The sequence below is a fragment of the Embiotoca jacksoni genome, unplaced genomic scaffold, assembly GCF_022577435.1.
Source record: "Embiotoca jacksoni isolate LCO1_2020_lvr unplaced genomic scaffold, fEmbJac1.0.p SCAF_10, whole genome shotgun sequence".
Lineage (NCBI taxonomy): Eukaryota > Metazoa > Chordata > Actinopteri > Embiotocidae > Embiotoca > Embiotoca jacksoni.
Window position 1 is genome coordinate 15392310 of NW_027185230.1, and position 20885 is coordinate 15413194.

The window sequence follows — 20885 nt, forward strand, 5'->3', positions numbered from 1 at the left end:
CATTAGTGTGTGAATGGGAAAACCATGTTAAAGCGCTTTGAGACCGAAAGGTGATAAAGCGCTATACAAGTACAGACCATTTACCATTTATAAATAAAAGCTCATAATGTCAGTGATGACCATCAACTCTAAAATCTCTCCCTGTAAAGTGTCTTCCATCCTGGTTTTTAACTGGTTACTTATCATCAGTGATGGTTTAGTATGGTATGGACACACTGAAGGTCATTGAAGAGTCTTTATATCTGAATAGAATTACTGTTTTTAATGAGATGTAGCTAAATGATCCAGATGTACATTTTCATATATGTCCCACGCCCAGCCCTTCCTCGACACACGCACGCGCGCGCGCGCACACACACACACACACACACACACACACACACACACACACACACACACACACACACACACACACACACACACACACACACGCATGCACCCTTTCACAGATACTTTTCAAAGTGGATGTAAGCAAAAAAAAAAAAAAAAAAACTGACGTGTCATCGTCTTGCCCCACATCCACAGTATCCACTGACCCAGGGGACGACTGAGCTATTTGATTATTCTGCAGTGTGATTGATGTATCGTGCACTGTACTTTGTATGCACATGAAAGCGTGCATCACCGTTGATCTGTCGATGCACGCAGGGCCTGTGAATTAATATGCAAAACTGCCGCACACCGGAGCAATTGGCTATCGATGACATCATCTCCGAGTCACAGGTGTTTGCTTCCTGCTGTCCAGACAGGACACACGGGAGACTTGTAAATGAGATGTAATCAGTACATTAGAACTAACAGTCCTGTACCCGTGCCAGCTGAAAAACACCCCATTATACCACCCCTCCAAAAAAAAAAAAAAAAAAAAAAAAAAAAATCTCTTGCCCCTCCTCGTTGCCCCTGCCAGAGTCCCTCCCCTCCTTTTCCATCTCTCTATCTGCTCATTAGCGCTGGGTTTGGAACAAAGAAGCCATCTGGGCATGGCTACCTGCCAGCTCAGGTGGGCCTTTACACAGAAAAGACAGCTTCTCTTCAACATCTGTCTGCCAGGATCAAAGGCATTTCTGTTTACCCCCTTAACTCTCCCTCGCTTCCCTCTCTCCGTCTCCCCTTCTCTACCTCTCATTCACTTATTTCTGCCTCCAAAACTTCCCATACATTAGACAGGAAGCAGACTAAATATGGCACACACACCCCCCCCTCCCCGTCATGTCTCTCTCCGCCTCTGTGTCACTTTGCAGCTCCTCTCTTCGCCCTAAGGGTGTCATGCATTCTCCCAGACTGCTTTGTTTTCTGTTTTCAGCTTTTTTTTTTAGATAATTGTTTACCTGTATATATAATGAGGGAGACATGATTTCTGAAATTTCTCCATGCTTTGCATCTCAGCAGTCATTTGACAAATATATGTTGTTGTTTTTTTTTTTTTTTTAACATCTTTATCCACAAATGGGTAGCCTTGGGTTTGAGATGCAAACATGTAGAGGAGAAACAAGTTTCCTCCGAGTGCAGGTGGAAACTTCTCACGTTAGCGGCTAAACGTAGCGCTGGCATTTTTATGGGTTGTTTGTGCGAGATCTCACAATGCCCACAAAGATCAATAAACATGCTGTACTGTATGTGCAGGCAGTAAAAAAAAAAAAAAAAAAAAATGGGGGGTAGCCAGATTTACAGCTTGTAATCGGATGCAGATGGGTCCCCAGTCCCTTGGCGGCTGCAGTTTATATCACGGGGAGCATTGATGGCTTTTTTTTTTGTGCAATCCGCTTTCAGAGAAATTATGCTGGTTGCTCCTGCTGTAGGTCCCCCCCACACACACACACACACTCCTCCTCCTCCTCCTCCATGGTTATGAGATGGTGTATTCAGCTGGTCTCTGGCCCTGTAGATACAGGGGATCAGGGGAAGTGTTATCCTTTAAGCCAGGTGCTGCTGTTCGACACAGCCGGTTCCTGCTGACTGAAACACTTCCCGCACGCTCCTGTCTGCTTGTCTGCTCATCTGACTACGCTCTCACAGGCTCCATGTGCGTGTGAAGAGGTTACTCAGGCCCTCTGTCTGAGCTGAGAGTGTGCACTATATGACAGCGTTTGATTGCAGACTTTCTGGTACAGCCTCGTCAATGTTGCTGTTGCCGTTTCCAGCCCTCTGCTCAGAACTAATAAAGATCGACCAGTCTTCTGTTCAAGATCAATGGCGGCGCTATTTTAGTTATGCCTGTTTGCCAGGATGCATTCTGATCAATGACAGAGCTATTTTTTTTTTTTTTTTTTGTGGAGGGCAGGGAGAGAGAGAAAGGCTTGGCTGATGGTGCATTCCAGGCCACAAAAGCTTCAGCAGCCCAGCTGAACTCCTCCCTTCTCTCACCCTGGACAGTCTCCTATTCTGAAAGTGTTGATAGTGAATTAATTTGGAGAGATTTCGCATGCTCCATGTCACACACACTACCAGCAGGGACAATTACATCACTGTCAGATTACAACTTGCCACCCACTGTTCTGCTAGTTTATAGAAACACTTCTAGGAAAGACAGGCTGGGATGTTACATCTCCCCCTTTCTCTTCTCTCCTCCTTTTCTTTTCCTTTAACCTCTCTCTACCCAGGAGTTTTTTTTTGTTTTTTTTCTTCTTCCTGCATTGACTGGGAACTAGAAGGGGGAGGAGGTCATTGTCCATTTTTCTCCAGCATCATGTTCAGCAGGAGACAGCCAACTGGAGCATAAAACAAGGCTGTAGTCTGCAGGTAGCCACCGGCTGAGCTCACCTGCAGCTAAATTCACTTTGACAGGTGAGATCACAGCCTCGTGGCGGGGCACTGCACCCAACAGAGAGGCGAGAAGCATGTGGGTGTAGGAGCTCAGCCTCGCAGGACCCACCTCTGCTCTTCAGCTCCGAGGAACAAGATAGTTAATAGTGAAACATTTCACGGGTTACGAGGCTGAATTGACTTTTCAGTCTTTCTGCAGAATGAACCGCTGTTTTCCAGGCTGCAAGTTACTGGCCTGATAGTCGCTGGAGTCCCTATTGTAAAGGGAATCACATAGTTTCAATAAAAGATAATGACTTTCATTAAAGGCATGCTCTCATAACACGAACATGAGCCACACCATAAAAGATGTGGGAGTCACTTAATGAGTTTGACCCGTCCTGGGTACATGGAACAATATGTCTTTAAGAGTGTCACAGACATTAAAATCAGTAGAAGTAGCCTGCTGCTTTCGCAGACAAATCTACACTTTGGTCCTAACTGATGCTCCTCTGTGTGCTGTAAATTAAAAACAAGACATCACACACATGAGGTACAAGCTGTTTTTGAGCGTGAATATGAATTTGTCAAGTTTAAACTGTACAGAAGGGGTCTTTAATCTTTCATGACCCAAGGGGGAAGCTGAGGCCTTCTGGTCCTAACGAGATAGGAATTAAGGGTATACTAAAAATAGACTGGATTTTAGGGTCATAGCTGACATTTGTTTGCCAGCAGGAGCCCCACAGTGCAGTGACCAAGTTTCAGCTCATCAGCAGAGCAGACTCACAGCATCTCCCATCCTAGTATCATATCCTGTGCCCTTTCCCCGGCGATGGCTTTTTTCTGTTGTGTATCTGTATGTTTTTTTACAGGATGGATGAGTGAAATGAAACAGGAGTTAAGTCACAAATGGATTCCTTTTCAACTTTGCAGGGGAGAAACTACAGTGTTTTGCGTTGTGTGTGTGTGTGTGTGTGTGTGTGTGTGTGTGTGTGTGTGTGTGTGTGTGTGTGTGTGTGTGTGTGTGTTACGTTTTCCGTTGCCAGAGTGTTTTTATTTGTTTCACTCAGGTGCAAAAACGCACCACAGGGAAACCACACCTCTGCACACACACACACACACACACACACACACACACACACACACACACACACACACACACACACACAATCTCTCACACACACACAATCACACACAATCCTCTCGACTCAAACTTATCCCAGCTCTACAGCTGCAACTCAGCAAATGTGGCGGGCAGGGTTTAATTTTCTGGCCCCCCGCCTCGGCCCCAGCCTCATGCATTTTTCATCACCACCATCCTGTTCCCACCCAGCCACTGCCGCTGCACAATGCTATTGATTGGCGATTAAGCCATCAAACTGTTATAAAGAGGTTAATATTTTAAAGCTGTTACGCCGTTCCACCCTCCTTACATTATTGTGCACCCTGTAGCAGAGTTTCAAGGGTTTTTAAGAGTTTCCGCTCTTATGCGAGGTCAGGTTATGAATGTTTGATGGAATGCAGAAGGCAGGGTTTTTTTTTTTTTTTATTCTTCCTCACCCCTTATACAATGCTTACTCTGGCATGGAGGTGGAGTGTTCGATCAGCTGACTGTGCCAAAGGTCGAGAGGGAGCAGTGTCAGTCAGCACGGAGACTGGGTTGGGTCATACTCCCCCAACCCCCAAACCTCCACATGGGATATGTCTAGTTGTTGACCAATTTGCTTATGGTAATTCTAATAGATCTCTGGAGGCCGCCTGGCAATATTGAGGGTTCAGCGTTAATTGTGACCGCTGGGCAAAGAATCTGCAATCTCATCCTATTCCCCACAACTGATGAGCATCTTGAGTTATTTTTAGGTGTTAATCCAGAAGAGAGACTCTTCTCCTTCTTCGTAAAGTAATGCATGTAAATAGGCTTAACAATGCCTGCTATATCAGCTATTATATTTTCACTTTTTCCCTGACAAGAATAATTTTTAGACTGATGGTTCCCAGCCTTTTTTTTTTTTGTCAGATTGACCCCCACATCTCTGCTAAACAAATTCATCAAGTCATCAGCACCAAATATGCTCATTTTTAACTTATTTTTAACTGGTTTATTATTTTTTTTCATACAAGTAACTTCTCCATTTTTTTTTACCAGTGTTTCGGGCCAGTTTGTATTTGTACTGATAGAAGCAATCAAAGCTGGATGTTTCAATCATTTGTTCATTATGTTTTCAACTGTTCATCGATCAGATTACTTTTTATTTATCTTTAACTTTTAGCTCTGTTTTTTTGACTGTCTGATTTGTTTATTCGGCACTTTCAGCTAGTTCACTATCAATTACTGTTAGTTCTGTGTTTGTTTTTTTCAAGCTTTTATTTATTCATTTAAAGGTCCAGTATGGGATCTAGGAGGATCTATTGTCAAAAATGGAATACAACATTCATAAATAAGTTTTTAATCGTGTTAAATCACATGAAACAAAGAATTGTGTTTTCATTACCCTCTCTAGCTTTAAGATTAGACTCAAAACTTTCCTTTTTGATAAAGCTTATAGTTAGGGCTGGCTCAGGTAGACCTGAACCAACCCTTAGTTATGCTGTTATAGGCCGACGCTGCTGGGGGATCTCGTTACACGCTGAGCTTCTTTTATTTCCTCGTACTCTTTAACTGACTCATACCTCACCATCTTTTTCTCTCCCATAGTTTCTTATTATTATCTGTTGTCTCCCCATTCAGTTCCCTCGCTCGCGTAGTTTCTCTTCTTTCTTTTGCAGATGTCCCGTCATGGAGTCGTCTCCACCAACAGTTCTTCTCTTGTATCTCTATGCTGTCCTTTTCTCTCTCTGCTCTCTTCTCACCCCAACCGGTCGAGGCAGATGGCCGCCCACCTCTGAGCCTGGTTCCGTTGGAGGTTTCTTCCAGTTAAGAGGGAGTTTTTCCCTCCCTCTGTTGGAGGTTTTTCTCCCTTAAAGAGGAGTTTTTTTTCCCTCCTAGCTTATATGGGAATTGTTGAATTGTTGGGTTTCTCTGTATAATATTGTAAAGTCTTGCTGTAACGACTTTAATGTGTTAAGTGCCATGACATAACCTGTGTTGTGATTTGGCGCTATATAAATAAAGTTGCATTGAATTGAATTACCTTAGAAGGAGCCAATCAAATCTACATGGGGAGCAGGTCTCCCTCAATGGAGCCTGCCATGTTTCTACAGTAGCCCAGAATGGACAAACCAAACTCTGGCAGCCACCATAGATTCTCTCAGGTGCTTAAAAGGAGAAGATGTGGTGAGGGGTGTTCACTTGGTTGCAGTTTGCAACCTCACCACTACTTGCCACTAAATCCTCCTTTAACCAATTCAAAAGAGAAGAAAACACAGTCGAAACAGACAATAGCCGATTCCACATATTATGAAAAACATGAATCAAGTCGTACTTTTCCTTTATTGACAGAACAAGTTGCAGTTGATGTTTTTAGCACAAATATGTCAGAGGGAGTTAACAATAAAACCAATGATCCATTTGTTTAGAAAACTTATTTCATCATCTTTTTTTTCCCTTGAGCTAGCTATTAAAATGTTACTTATTGCCTGTATTTAAACCATTTATCCACTATAAGCCAATACAAACTGAAAGTAAAATTGCAAAAAATAGAAACAGGAACTGGAAGGCGGTAACAACACGGGGACCATTAATTGGCGTGTGCAGTGGGCGTCACGACGTGCAACCAAACGCAGAAACTGCAAAACTTATTTGGCTACATCCATGACTGCATTTCCACATGATGATAACACAATTCAGTCAAATTTTTTTGTGTGACATTTCACATGTTTTATTTAAAGTTGATTTTTCATCGGGTAGTAAAAGTAAGCAGCGTCTGCCTTGAGGGAAAGATGTGATTGTAAAATGTGTGACTTGGTTTGAGGGGGATTAAAAAAAAAAAAAAAAGGAGAGTAGAGAGGATTCTGACTAATGTGGAGCTGCATGTTTTCCATACATATGGTCCTGCTGCGGGAGTGAAACCGGGGTGGCGTGAACAAAGACAAGGGGATGACAGGGGTGAGAATGGACATGGGATGTATTTATTTTGTGAGTGTGCTTGAGAGAAGGAAAGGTGGAGACGTGTCATGGGAGGAAGTGCGGCAGGATTCACACCTGCAGCTCTCGGGACTACAGGGGAAGAATGTCAGAGAGGAAAGGAGCGGGGTCGCAGGATGTCGGCGAGCGTTGAGGAAAAGCAACACTCCATTGTTGTGCAGATGAAAGCCTTCGCGCGCAGACTTTCACTTTGACTCAAGGTCGCGCAGTGAAAGCCGCATTTTTTTTTTTTTTTTTTTACCTGCATGCGTCTCCAACTGACGCAACCGCTCACTGTCTGCCAGCCCAAATGCATTCATTCGATATGCTGCCTTCTCTGCCTGTCACTCATTTTCTCGCTCCACTTGACTCATAATAAGAGTGGTGCTCTCCATTAGTGCCAGTCAGTTTGTACTGTTTAAGTCCTTACGGTGCTCTCCTCCAGGGCACAGCGGGATAACACGCTCGAGCAGCGTCCCGATCACTGTGATCACGTGTGACAAACCGCACCAAGACCCAATCAATACACTGCTCTCCCGAGGGCCGAGGAATTAATGTAACCCCCTGCGTGTGCGTGTGCTTATTGCAGCACACATACAGCTACTTACAAAAAAAAATCGTGATACAATATAAAAGAAATTATAAAGATCTGGCTGCTTATTTGATTAGGATACCAAAAAAAAAAAAAAAAAAAAAAAAACTTCCTTACCTGAAATTAGAAAAAGAAGAAAAAAAATGAAAGGATGGGAAAGGAGGACAAAAGTTCAAGAAATTAGTGAAAGTTATAGAGGCAGAAATGAAGGCAGTGTGTGGGAGAGTCGGTGCAGGCAGGGGGAAGCACAGAGCTCAGTCAGTGAGTCCTGAGGGAGAGTGTTCACAGCTATATTAATATAACACAGAGGAGGTAGTTAGAGAGGCTTTGTTTGTCTTGGGCTAAATTAACACCCCCCTTCCCATCATAATAGTCATGTCATTATAGGAGGAGGGTGAAGAGCCTGAAGAGTGTTTATGTCAATGTTTTTCCTCCCACTTAATGAGCTGGGTTTACTCCCTGTAAATAAATTACCCGATGACACTATAGAGTTGTTAGTGAGGTGCCCAGTTTAAGGTTTCTTCTCCAGCTTTGTCGTTCCTTTGGTGTAAGTTTGAGTCCGAACACACACACACACACACACACACACACACACACACACACACACACATATGTACACGGCGTACCAGATGTCCAGCTGTTCACTGTGTTCATTAATCTGTTTAAAACTCTGATTTTGTTTTACTCGTCTGCTGCATTTTGTTGCCGGGTCTTTGTTCGCCTCTTCCTCTCCTTTTCCTCCACCTTCCTCCCGGCTCATGTCGAACCCCCCGCTGCGGGTGCCTCCGAACGCCATCCACCCACCGCCACCGCCCCCATGCCTGCAAGAGTTTATCTCTCATTATCGGCCCTTACTGCACCCCGACCAACCTTCCCACCCAGCATGGTGTCATAGCTTCAGTACCGTATTGTCTCATTATCTCCGCAGACACCAGAGAAGCAGGGCCAATATGGGACATCAGACACTCCCCCTCGGTTAGAGGGCTGGGGGCTCCTGACAGAGCTGGCAGGTGATTAAGATAGGCCAAAGGTTTTATCTGCCTGTATCAATACAGCTCAACTAGAAGCTGAACTCTCATACGTTTGTTGCCGGTCATGATCAATCTTCATTTGATATTGCTATCTGCTGTTATAAGTCTGAAACGAGTGAACAGTGTAAATAAATGTAAAAAAGAGAACAATTGTTCATGCGTCAAACCAAAATGACCAACTATAGACTGTAGAAACTAAATATATGTCATTTTCTTCATCTTTGGGTTTGCTAAAGTCAATCAAGAAGAGAACAGCTGTAACAGTGCGAGCAAATGTTGAAGAATTGAAGCCGAAGTTTGTAATGGTCATTTACCAACACGGTGTTGTACTCTGCATGTTGGTGGAGCCTCTCTGTTCATTACAGCTTGGTGAGTTTTGTCGCTCCACATATGTCATATTGAGGTCGATGCCGATTGGTTAAAGGCTAAAAATAAAAATGAACCCAAGGTGAGAATGCAACAACCAGAAACAATCCATGCAGTGAATCTGGGTCTGCAAACATCAAATTTGACAGAGATGTGGCTCTTTGTTGGATTTTCTTCAGAATCTCTATGAAGAGCAGCAGTGCTTTACAAAAACTGCTGCGTTTGGTTGTTTTGCAGGCACGTTGCTTCTGCTTTTTCAGTCGTTGTTGTTTGTTTCAGAGTTCTACAGATTACTGTGCTTCAACAGTACATTCACACAGGTGAAATATTTCTCTAAAACAACCAATCAACAAATTCAAAAGTTCCAGGTTTACATGAGGTAATGCTGGCTTGACTTTCCTTCAGAACTGTGTAGTTAAAAGAAACCCTGGCTTTTAAAGAGACTGATGTAAGGAACAGATTTATCATAAAACTGACATTATTTTGGCTTTTTGCTCTTGCACTGACTACATTTATCAAGTCTGTTTCAAATTAACAGATGGTGCTGAGGTACACCGAGACACGGTGTAACAGTGAGGTGTGCTGGACACAAGTCTGAAATGAAATCATCCATATTATGTAATTAAGTTTTGTAAATAACGTGTGTTTGTTGAGAACAGATTATGTTAACTTGTTTAAATTTGGTCTGTTCCCTCTTGCGTGCTCTTTCAAAGACGTTGTAAAACCAAATTATCAAAAGAGAATTGTGTAGAATCATAAATAAATCATTGCTCCATCCTCTCGATGTATGGCATTAAATGCACTTGGCTCTTCATCTCCTCCTTGAGTCATCTCTCCAAATTTCCTTCTGTCTTCCCAGAGCTCCAAAAAGCAACACATAACGTCAGTGTAACTGTATGGCCTGTTTTTTTTGTGTTTTTTTTTTTTTGGTTTCAGGATGGGGGTGGCGTGGCAGAGGAGCGGGGCTGGCGAGGACACAGCGCTGAGAAAGAGGAGGAAGGAGGAGGGGGGGGAGGGGGGGGTTGTCTGTCCTAGGAGACAGATGGCGCGGGGGGCTGGTCCATGATGGGCTGGTGCTGGACGGGCTCCATGTGCTGTAGTGGGTAACAGGGGCCCAGGGTGGAACGTAGGCGGCACTCTGATCCTCAGCGCCGCAGTATTCCTCAGGCACAGGAGTCCACTTCCCCCGCCCATCTGTTCCTTCCATCGCAGCGATGGCAAACGTTCCCGCAAACGCACGGGTGCGCACACGAAAATATACACGGGCGAACATGCGCACACATCTCGCATACACATACATACGTCAGAGACTGCCCCCTGCTAATCTGCAGCTTTGGGTTCAGTCACAGTGCAGCAGCAGCAGCACTTCCCCAACATTCCCATCTTGCAAAATGAGCCTCCAGGTTTTTTGACTGGATCCCACCAGCTTCTGCTCCTATATCATGTCACACAGACTCTTATCTGTTGGATCACAATACGAGACTACTCCCACAGATACCTGTTGACAGCCACAGCCTTTGGTGTAGAATATTCCTGACATCAGGGAGTTGCTGTAATTGCTCTGTTATCACCTGTAGAGGGTATAAGGCCAAAGGAGAGCGAGTACATCCACCGACTGGGAGTCAGAAGCCAGACGAGAACAGAGAAAAAAAACACACAAAAAAAACTGGCGTGGTTGTAAACAGCTGAATAACATGATGCCATAAGGTCTCCAACGCATGTCAGCAGATGTGTCTCTGTGAGTGATGCATGTCTTCAGAGAATTTTTTTCTCAAATCATAAATGTTTTCATAATCAGTCCGGGAATAAACATGCTAACGCGTCAGGTGGAGGCGGAGTGCGGGATGTTTATCTCTTTACAACCTGTAGCGCATGTGATCATCAGACGTTACGCCATTATTTATGAGATGAAAAATACACAGTGATATTGTAAGTGGTGAGTCATCCATTAATTGTCTTCCTGTGGCTCCTTCTTGTCCAGATTGTACTGTGTTGACAGAAGGGAAAGCACCCCTGAACAGGTTGTCACACGAGGTTCAACAAAAGCACACAGTCGCTCATGATCACGTTCATACATACGGTTTGGAGTCCATGTGGTCTGAAAGTGTTTGAATGAAAGGGAAAGCAGAGCAGCTGGTGGAAATCCGCACAGAAATGTGGAGAAAATTGAAAACGGGAACGACAGAGAATCGAACTGTCCTCTTGCTGTGAGCTGACACTGCTGAAGCCTCTTGGCTATTCTGCGCTGCTAATTTGTTAGCATGACATATGACATAGAAAAACTAAACTGCTGAGCTCGGTCAATCTTGTTGTAACTAAGATATCTGATGAAAAACGATATTGATGCACTCGTGTATTTTTTTTTTTTTTAGATTTTAGCACCGTGTCTTGTGTTGAAACCAAACCGGTCAAGCTTGCCGTGACATCGCTTTTTTTGTTGTTGTTGTTGTTGTTGTTGTTATTGAAATGTTCAAGTACTTCCTGGTTTACAAAAACAATTATATTTCTATCCATCGCTTAGATCTATTCAATTTCATTGCTTTATTCCCGAAAGTTACAAAAGAAAAAGACATGCTGGGAAATGCTAATTTGACATCACTCCCTGTCAATTGTTTTCAGGTGACGGTGAGCTGCAGCGTAACGTTCTTGTGATTGGCTGCGAAGCCTCGCCTCAACCGTCCCTCACACGACACACCACAAACAAACCGGAAATTTCCCAGCATGCCTTCCTCCTTCATAACTTTTGAAAATAAAGCAACCGAATAAAATAGGTCTACTTGAGAAATATAGATTTTTAATTAAACACTCAGTTTTGGAACATAAAAAAATAAATAAAAAGACTTAAAACCAGAAATGGTGGGAAGGTGATATATATATATATATATATATATAACTGTCTCTAACGATGTGATCGCAGCTACAAATAAATCTATATGGGTAACAAGTGCAGGCTGGAAATTAACCATCCATCTGTTGCATGCGACACCAAACTGGATTGTACACTTAAGTAATTCTTAACATTGAGTCGTCAGCTACTCGTCCTTATGTCCCCGTCTCGTAGAAATTAGCACCAAGAAGTAACGCCGCCACCTGCAATCAAATTTATTGAAATTTCCCATAAGTTTCAACAATCGTGAATTCTTTTGACCTCAATAATTGTGTTTGAAAACCTGATACGGTGACCGCTCTCGTCTCTCTGCTCTCCCCGATCTGATTTACTTGTCTCCTCCTCTCCCTCTAAAGTGAGCTGACACTGTAAAGTCAGACGGGGTGAATTTCGTGGAAAAGACTGTCCAAAATATGGTGGAAATGTTTGTTTCATGTATTCATTTGAGGCACAAACAAATTAAAGTCTCTCCCTCGCTCTCCGCCGCTATTTCCGTCTGCTCGGCGAAGCAAAAGCTACAAGGATTTTAAGTCACATGCGCCGTGTACATCATGATTTATTCGCAAAGTCTGGTTCCGTTCAGGGATTTTTTTTTTTTTTTTTTTTTTTATGCACCGCTTGAAGAAGCATATCAAAACAGGTGAATTGAAAAGTATGACAGTGCGACAATGGAAGAGTCATTAGGTTCTCGGAAATGGATATTTTCTTTAGCTATGTGCATCCAAAGTTTGTTAATATTTGCTAATCGTAGCTTCTATAAGCCAATGGTCACACCAGACAAAGCTAGCAGCAAAAACACAGACGAGTGGGCTCGTTCCTCTTTTACAAGGCAGATAGTTTCGCTTTAAGTGACACCATGCCTTAATCATAATGAATAGTAAAATGATTTAAAAATAAATCAACATTCAGCAAGTTTAAAGCTGGTTTCAAATAAGCTTTTATCTTTCATGTAATCTTTGCCTGGCTTCACACGTGAGCCATGTTGTTTAAGAAGAAATAATTTAAAAGTCATTCAAAATTCCTCAAAATTAAGCTTTACCCCATTTATTTAAAAAAAAAAAAATGTACAAAGCATTTAACACGATAACAACATGTATGATATTCTACTGAGTGCTGAGCCTGACATGCTTTCAGAGAGAGGCCTTTAGCCAGCTGTCTGAATGCCAGTTAGGGAAACATTACACCTTAAATATTAATGCAGTAATATGGCATTGTTGGAATGCTTACTGAGCTGTGGGCTCCAGGCCTGCTGGGTTATTTGTCACACTCCAGAAAGCCCACAGCAGCCAGAAAAGAAACCTCCATGAACGAAACGAGAGCTCGCACAGCGCAGAGCGTAACCATATACAACCTTTTGTCACAAGTTGCTTTATTGCTGTTTTTGTTTACCTTTTAGTATCATTTCTACATCCGAGATACGTCTTTAATGTTTTATTTCTTCTGCGAAACACCGCTTTAGTTGTAAAAAGTACAAGGTTCCACCAAAACCCTCATGAAATGTCTCTGTTCAGACCGAATCCAATTGAGATTTGCAAATCAAAAAACAGGTACATTATGCATTAAGCTCACTAGTCAAAGCAGCCCTCCCTCCTTCTTTCTCTCTCTATGTGAATCTTCCAGCAACAGATGGCCAATGGAGAAATCAGCAACACGTTTATTTTCTCTGTCCTTTATTTTAACAAAAATGTGTCATAATTGGACGGCTACCCAAACACACATATTTTAGTGCGTGTTGATTTAGTTCCAGCAGAGATATTTTCAACTTACATCTTTCAATGAAGTGAATACATGCCTTTTGGGAATAAGTCACGTTTTCACCAACAACAATTTCTTCAGATTTAGTCTTTGTGTAAACAACAAAAAATAAGCCTGGAGAAAATGCTCTGCATAATCACTGCACAGACATAAAAAAAAAAAAAAAAAGAAGAAGAAAAAACACCCACTGCTGGTAATGTATTAAGTTAACCTTGGAGACACCCTATGGTGCTTTTGCTAGCATGGGCGGTTGTGCCTTAAACTCTGCAGGGAACGAGAAGATGAGAGGAAAAAAAAAGATACATCAACAGCTAGAGTTCAACCACAAAGAAAGAGTGAGATCATTTTTTTTTTGTGCCGGAGCGTGTGCGGGTGTTGATTGGTGCGTTTGTGTGAGGAGGTTATGGCGGAGCTTGACATCTGCCTGATTGGATATGTAAAGAAATGCAAATATAAAATCAGTGATTGGATGCTGGCACATGTTTCGCAACGGGGGAAAGAGGTGCTGTCAGTATCGCGGAAAGGTCTGGGATGGTGAGGGTTAGGGTTAGGGGGCGGTATGCGGTGAGAGGGGGGTCAGTGATGTGAATCCCATTGATCGCCGGCTTCCTGACAAGTGTTCAGTGATTTCCTGTCCCTGGCAGAAATATTGTGCTTGTTAATCTATTTGAGTCAGAGCAGCAAGGGGGCTCAGTGAAAGAGGCAGAGACTGTGTGCTGCGCTGCTGAATGCCGCTTGGAAGTGGTGGAGGTGGGTGTGTGTGGGGGGGGGGGGTCAACGCAAACAGGATGCTAATGAGTCTGCGCTAATCAATGTGTGCTTAATCAGCTATTCAGCTCGGAGTGGCCACGGGAAGGAGAGCAGAGGGGAGCGGAGAGAGTGTTGGGAGGAGTTCATGAGAAAGTGCAGGCCCAACCTCTGATTCACTCCCTTTGTTGAGAACATTGGTTCTCAGGAGCTCCTTGGTGAATGCAGATTTACTTTCAGTCAGACAGGAGCAGCCAGTGGGTTTTTGGGTTCGTGAATCAGCAGAGCTGCCGCCTCACTCTTCTGGAAAACAATTTAATGATGATACACAGTCTCAAAAGATGAGGATGTCATGATTTGTTGGGGAATCACGTTCGGGGTGAATATTTCAGTAGAAACGTGGCGGATATTTATTTTTAGCTGAAAAAAACACTCCAGGCTTTGAGAAATTGTTGTCGTCTTGTGTTTATTCCCTGTCTTCATGTTGTGTGTGTGTGTTCTGATTTTAAAGAAGAATTCAAGAAACTTTTTCTTTTCTTTTTTTTTTTTTCTTAAATCATTCCCATTATAAAGAAATCAATTCTTCTTACAGCCAAACTGTTTGACACTTAATTGGCCTCAGTTACTTTTACAGTGGTAAAAGTGGCAAATTTATTGCTTGGGTTTTCATTTTAGCCCAATGTTGACATAAGATTTTGGACTTTTACCGGGTAACCATTGATTTTTAAAGCTGAAATGCCAAATTTAAACTAAGGTGATCTGCAGTAATTGGTTGAAAAGGCTAAGCAGTTAATAATTTTTTCTTTTCGAACAATTTTTTGACAACAAAAGGCTTTTATTAGGAGGACTAAGCAGTGTGTTTGGCAAACTTAACATAAGTTAGATAAAAGGAAGGGATGGGTCATGATTTTTGAATTTTCGAGTAGTTAATGCAATTATCTTCTTGTTTTTCCCAGCGCTTGGGAGTATTGTGTTACGATCGGCATAAGGTGGCGGTAATACACCTAAAAACTGTTTGTTGCTAAACAACATATGGAGAAGAAGAACAACATGTACCAGGTGTTGGTGTGTAGCGCTATGAGATTAGATGCTGCGGTACAAACAGCAGAAACATCCCAGTGAATATCAAATTACATTTTTGTTTAAAAATGCCCTTTCCTAGGTCTCGGTAGTGAACTAATTAGACGTTTTGTGTCTCAGCAGATGAAGACACTGTTTAATCTGTTCCACACATTTTTACACTTAAAAATACACCATGCATTCCAACTATTTGAATACAGAGCAATATTCAGAGCCATAAACTATGACTGAACAAAGGCTGTTCAAGGGAGGAGCTTGGTATTGTTCTGTGCTATTAAGCACTTATCCATAAAATCACATTGTTCCCATTTTTATTTATTCGTATTAAAAGGTGCCGCAGTTCTTTTAATGCACTTGTATTCACATGACTACTTGTCAATCATAAAGAATTAATAAAGTTGTTCTTTTGTTTATAAACCTTCATTATTTAACCCTCTCCCCCTGGACATTTTCTCAGCTTCTGTTTTTCTTATTTCCAACATGTTGGTTTCAAGAGTTGCGCATTAATCCTGTTCTTTACCCACTCAGAAAAAGGCCACAACTCAATCAGTCTCCCATCCTCGAGAACAGCAGCTTTTAAAAAATGACTCCATACCCTGAGTTGACAGCCCAAAGATGGGAAGAGAGGAATTAATCTTACAGAAAGACCCAGAATAAAAAAAAAATAAGGAGGGAGGGGGGTAAAAAAAAAAAAAAGAAAAAAAAAAGGTTGGGGAGGGTACAGAAACAAGCTGTGTGCTTGGTGAACGTGGGGATAGCTGGGCTACGCTCACAAATTGTACACAAATTCTGCAGCACACAGCGTACACACCCAAACACACACACACACACACACACACACACACACACACACACACACACACACACACAAGGTATGTGTGAAGACGAGGGGCGGGAGGGAGAGGGAGCAGGGATCAATCCATATTATGGTCTAATCTGTATCGCCCTGGGCTGCTGCGGACTCAGGGTTTAGGGGGGAACTTTATGAAGTGTTGACAACATGTTGTGATTCCAACCGGAGCCGGCCCAGGAGAGCAGGGCTACTGCATTTGGTTGTTAATATCCTATAACAGGCCAGGTCAGTGCACACGGATGGTTTATGTGTGTGCACGTCCAAACAGTTAACCAAAGGACACATTATTTGGGCTGCCTCGACTCGTCACCGAAATAGGACGTCACCTGAGGGCAACAAACATCTGGAGGGTGAAGATACGGTAAAATAGTGAGAAGTGTGATAAGGTATGTAGAGGAAGGAAAGAAGAAAAGTAAGTTAAAGGGGGGGTGAAGGAAATTAGGAAGGAGGGAAGGAAGGAATATAAGGTAAAAAGAAGGAAAAAAAAAAAAGGTAAGAAGTAAGGAGAAAAAGTACAAAGGAAGAAAAAAAGAAGGAAAGGAAAGGAAGAGGTGCTGATCGCTGGCGGGAGTCCATGTCGGTGCTCTCATGGAGTGTGTTGGTAAGTTTGCTTTGGTGTGCTGACTGTATTGGAATTTGGACGTAGAACAGAGGCAGATAGGGAGACAGATTGGGGGAGATAAAGATGATCGCAGAGGACCGTGCCAGAATTTCAAGGCTTGGGAGGACATAGCTCTCTGAGGCCGTCCATTGTGAATCGCCAACGCTAGTAAAATTGATCACATCACAGCATACAACACTCCGCATTTTATTTCACTGCTCCTCTTGATCATCCGTACCATTCATCCCATCAGACAGCTGCATGTACATGGTGATGTCCATTTGATTCACTGCTCAGAAAAATACACATTAACATGCCTAACAGTTGTCACATACTAAATCCGTGACGGTAATTTAAACGGTCAAATCTGATGGCGTGTCATTTGGCTTGTGCTGGAGAATATTTGATAAGGCTACATCATTACAAACCCCCCGATCTATCTATGTATCTATTCGGGTAAATGAGCAATGGCTCTCGTTTGAGCCGGAAAGCCGAGCTGTCATTAGTCTGTCTCCAAATACACCCACTAGCTCTAATGATGCAAAAACATGCCTGGCTATGCCTGAGCACGAGCCGTTTGAAGAGTACGAAGAAAAAAAAAAAAAAAAAAATTAATAAAAGGATTTGAAGAAAGATGGATGTAGCAACGTGCATGTCTTCAGGTGGAGACAATATTTCACCGTGGGGAGAGTGATGGGATCTTTTCGCGGGGCTCGGGTAGCATGTGTGTTTGTGTGTGTGTGTTTCAGTTTTATTTTCATTTTAAAGAGGAATGGGCTCTTAACATGCAACTCAGAATCTGTCTGTCTGTCAACCGCGCTTTGATGTCCTGCTGCTTCTGTAGCCTTTGAGAGAGCTTGGGTATCATTAAGCACTTCCAATGAGTCCCACGTAGAAAGATGACTGGATCCCTAAAGTTTTTCATCATCAATGAGAAGGAGTCTGCCTCTCCTGCAGCCGGGAACTTCAATCAACTTTAATTAATTTATTTGTCCATAAATAACCTGCCTGTGATTAGCCAAATGATATTCTTTTGGTATTGTTTGAAAATCCAGCACTGGCCTCTCTGTTTTTTCTGCCGTTTGGTGGTTTATAATGATGCGCAGGTATCCTTCACGTGAGTGATACCAGGCTAATGTGAGGAGAGCTAATATATGCCTGTCACCAGTAAAGAAGAGTATGAGCATTCCAGAGTGCACCGCATGCTGAATTTGAACGAGGGGGGGAAGACATTAAATATTCTTTTTGATTGCATATCCAGCTGCATATTCTCACAGAGGGATTTTGCTTTTAACTGAATATGCTGTACACAAGCACTTTGCAGTTTAACAAATATTTTTCCCCTGGCAATGTCTCAGCCCACCGGTGGTTTAGTACTTAATCCTTCCCAGCAAATCCAACTACTAGATCTACCCAGGGGTGGGCGGGGAGCTGCCATCGCTACAAAGGGAATTATTGACATTATTAAGATATCTGTTTACAGTAGAAAAAGCATTTTGTATCACAAACAAATGTATGGTTTAAATCCCTATAAGCCCCTTTGCTGGCTATAACTTAGCTCATAATGATGAAAGTGACCTTGCTCTGGAGACTTGGGTGGGCAGGTTTTACTAATGCAGCCCAGGATACTTAAGGGAATACTAATGTTAGTTGAAGCAACATCTTAGGCCTGCTTATAGCACTTCTTACCCCAGGTCTCCCCCCAGAATCAAGGGTCCTTTTGAAAAAGCCCATCTTCTCATCTCTGGCTCTGTTCTGAAAACTCATTAGGACCAGAGATCAAAGAGTGGGGCAGCCGGCCTGTGAACTGTACACTGTGGGCTATTTCCATCTATTTATCACTCATACGGCGATTTTGGCTCTCACTGGAGGTGATCTGCATCCAAAATCGCACCACAACTTTCCTCTGTGAGCGTGCCATTTTGGTGGCATCCATGAGCCTGAGTAAGAGTTCTCCAAACCGAATGCCGACATCCAACAAAAATCTAGCCTTCACATGAAAAGCTTATTCACAAGTTTGAGTAACAAACAGATTTAACCTTGTCCACATGAGAAAGGAAAATGCAGAGGCTGCGCTAATTGAAAAAAAACAAAAAACAAAACACAAAAAATGTAAGATGTTTGTGTGATATACTCAGAAATATATGATAGTACCAGATATTGCTCAAATGGCCTAATGTCCTCAAACCTGAACAACCTTTTAGGTCGTCTGTCCATATACGCCTGAGGAGGAGTGTTCCTTGAATTAAAAACCTGTTAGAATAGAAAACCTTCTATGATAAACATAGAGCTATGGTTATGGTTACAGGGGTGATCCAATAACCAATAAAGTGATTAGAGGACATGCCACGTAAGCACAAACACCATCAGCATTGAGTCCTGGCTGGCTCGACCTTTACTCCTTTCTTTCTCTACATTTCCTGAAAAACATTATGGCCACCGTAACTGTTAAACATTGGGCACCTCGCCTGGAAAGCAGACAGGAGCAGGCGGCGGCAGCAGCAGGAGATGGAGACAAAAAAAAACTTCAGTCAAGTCGGACACTTTCCAACAACTTCAGTGTGAACAGAAACACTTTAATGAAACATGATCAGATATCAGTTTGAATTACTTAAACTTAAATAGATCGATACAGAGGAAAAGAATACAAGAAAACTACATACAACCAACTATTGATAAGAAATATGTAATTTTAAAAATCTTCACATCCCACAGAGGTTTTTATGTTGTTAAATATTTGAATAATTAAATCAGTCCAACCGACTGAAACTGCGTATTGTGCAGTTTATTGATCTGTAATCTGAATGTATTCGGCCTCTCTGACTGTTAATCTATGAACCAACAACATCCGACCTTCAAAATCAGACAAATACAATCAAAAGCTCTCCATTCAACGAAAAATGTAAAGTTTCTATAAAATGTCATTGTTGAGCCAATATCTAAACCAATGAGCTGTTAGATCAGGCGAGAGCCACGCAATCCCTTCATGCCTTGAGGCCGGGGTATTCGGTGGAGAGAAACCGCGACACCTGCCTCCCAAACTGCTGCTGCCGCTCACTCGTGAGGTTATCTTTGCCTACGTTGCATGACGTCAGAGAAAGCAGGGTTGAAAGTCAGACAGAAATCTACCCACCATGTATTGTGCGCTGATGGTCAGTGATTGATTCTGCTCTGGCCTGGTTCATTTCAAATGAGCCCATTTACTTGCAGATTGAAACAGGCACTGAGCAGCAGTCTCCCGTGCGTCCATCCACCTCAGCCTCCTCCCCACACATAAACTTGGCAGCTCTATAACTGCATCAGGTCCCCTTTGTTCCCGTCACAATTATTATGGCCACTCGATCATGTTGTCACAATGAAACGTAACTATTGGTCTTAATGAGCTTCTTGCATGGCATGGGGATTTTTCCTTTATTTATAAACTGATGCATATTTACATTATAGTTTGTCCCTAATTTATTTTTTCTTACCCTGTGTATCTGAATTTCTCCATGGTCAGCAGTTTTAATTTTCATTCTATTAATTCCCTGCCAATTAGATTGTGAAACTCTGTGATGCATCATTTGTGATATTAAAACTGCATGTAATTTTTCTTTTTAAGAATTTTAAAGAGGAGAGGAAAGTCAGGCAGAAAGCTGTGTAACCAAGGCAGGCCTTAAGGTTAAAATGAGCTCCATACACTGATTGTAATCTACCCAGTTTGATTAATTTGGTGATCTTTGATTCACGTCACACCCGTCTCTCACTCCCTCACCAATTTCTGTCTGTATCTCTATTTCGCCTAAATAAATCACCTTAAAAGAGAAAGTTCAATGTTAAACCTGTCACCAACAAAACATTTTATTTGGGTATATAAATGCATTCTGGCAGTGTTTATCCCCAAAAATATGGAGCACAATGCTGCATGGCAGGTCAGGAATGTTGTACGGTGAATATAATATAAAATGGAATTTTACACAGCCCAAAATGAAACCTCATTGCCAGGGATGCTCAGCATACATATTAAAATTTAAAAATATAAACAACTTTATCAGAGTTGGTCAAACTTTTTTTTATTGTACTTTTCATAAAGTTTGAAAAGATAGACAGATTTAATGAGCAACACTGAAGCAGCAGGGGGTAAGATATCCCGACTTTTATTTCTCTCCGTGGGTCAGGCTTCAAAATA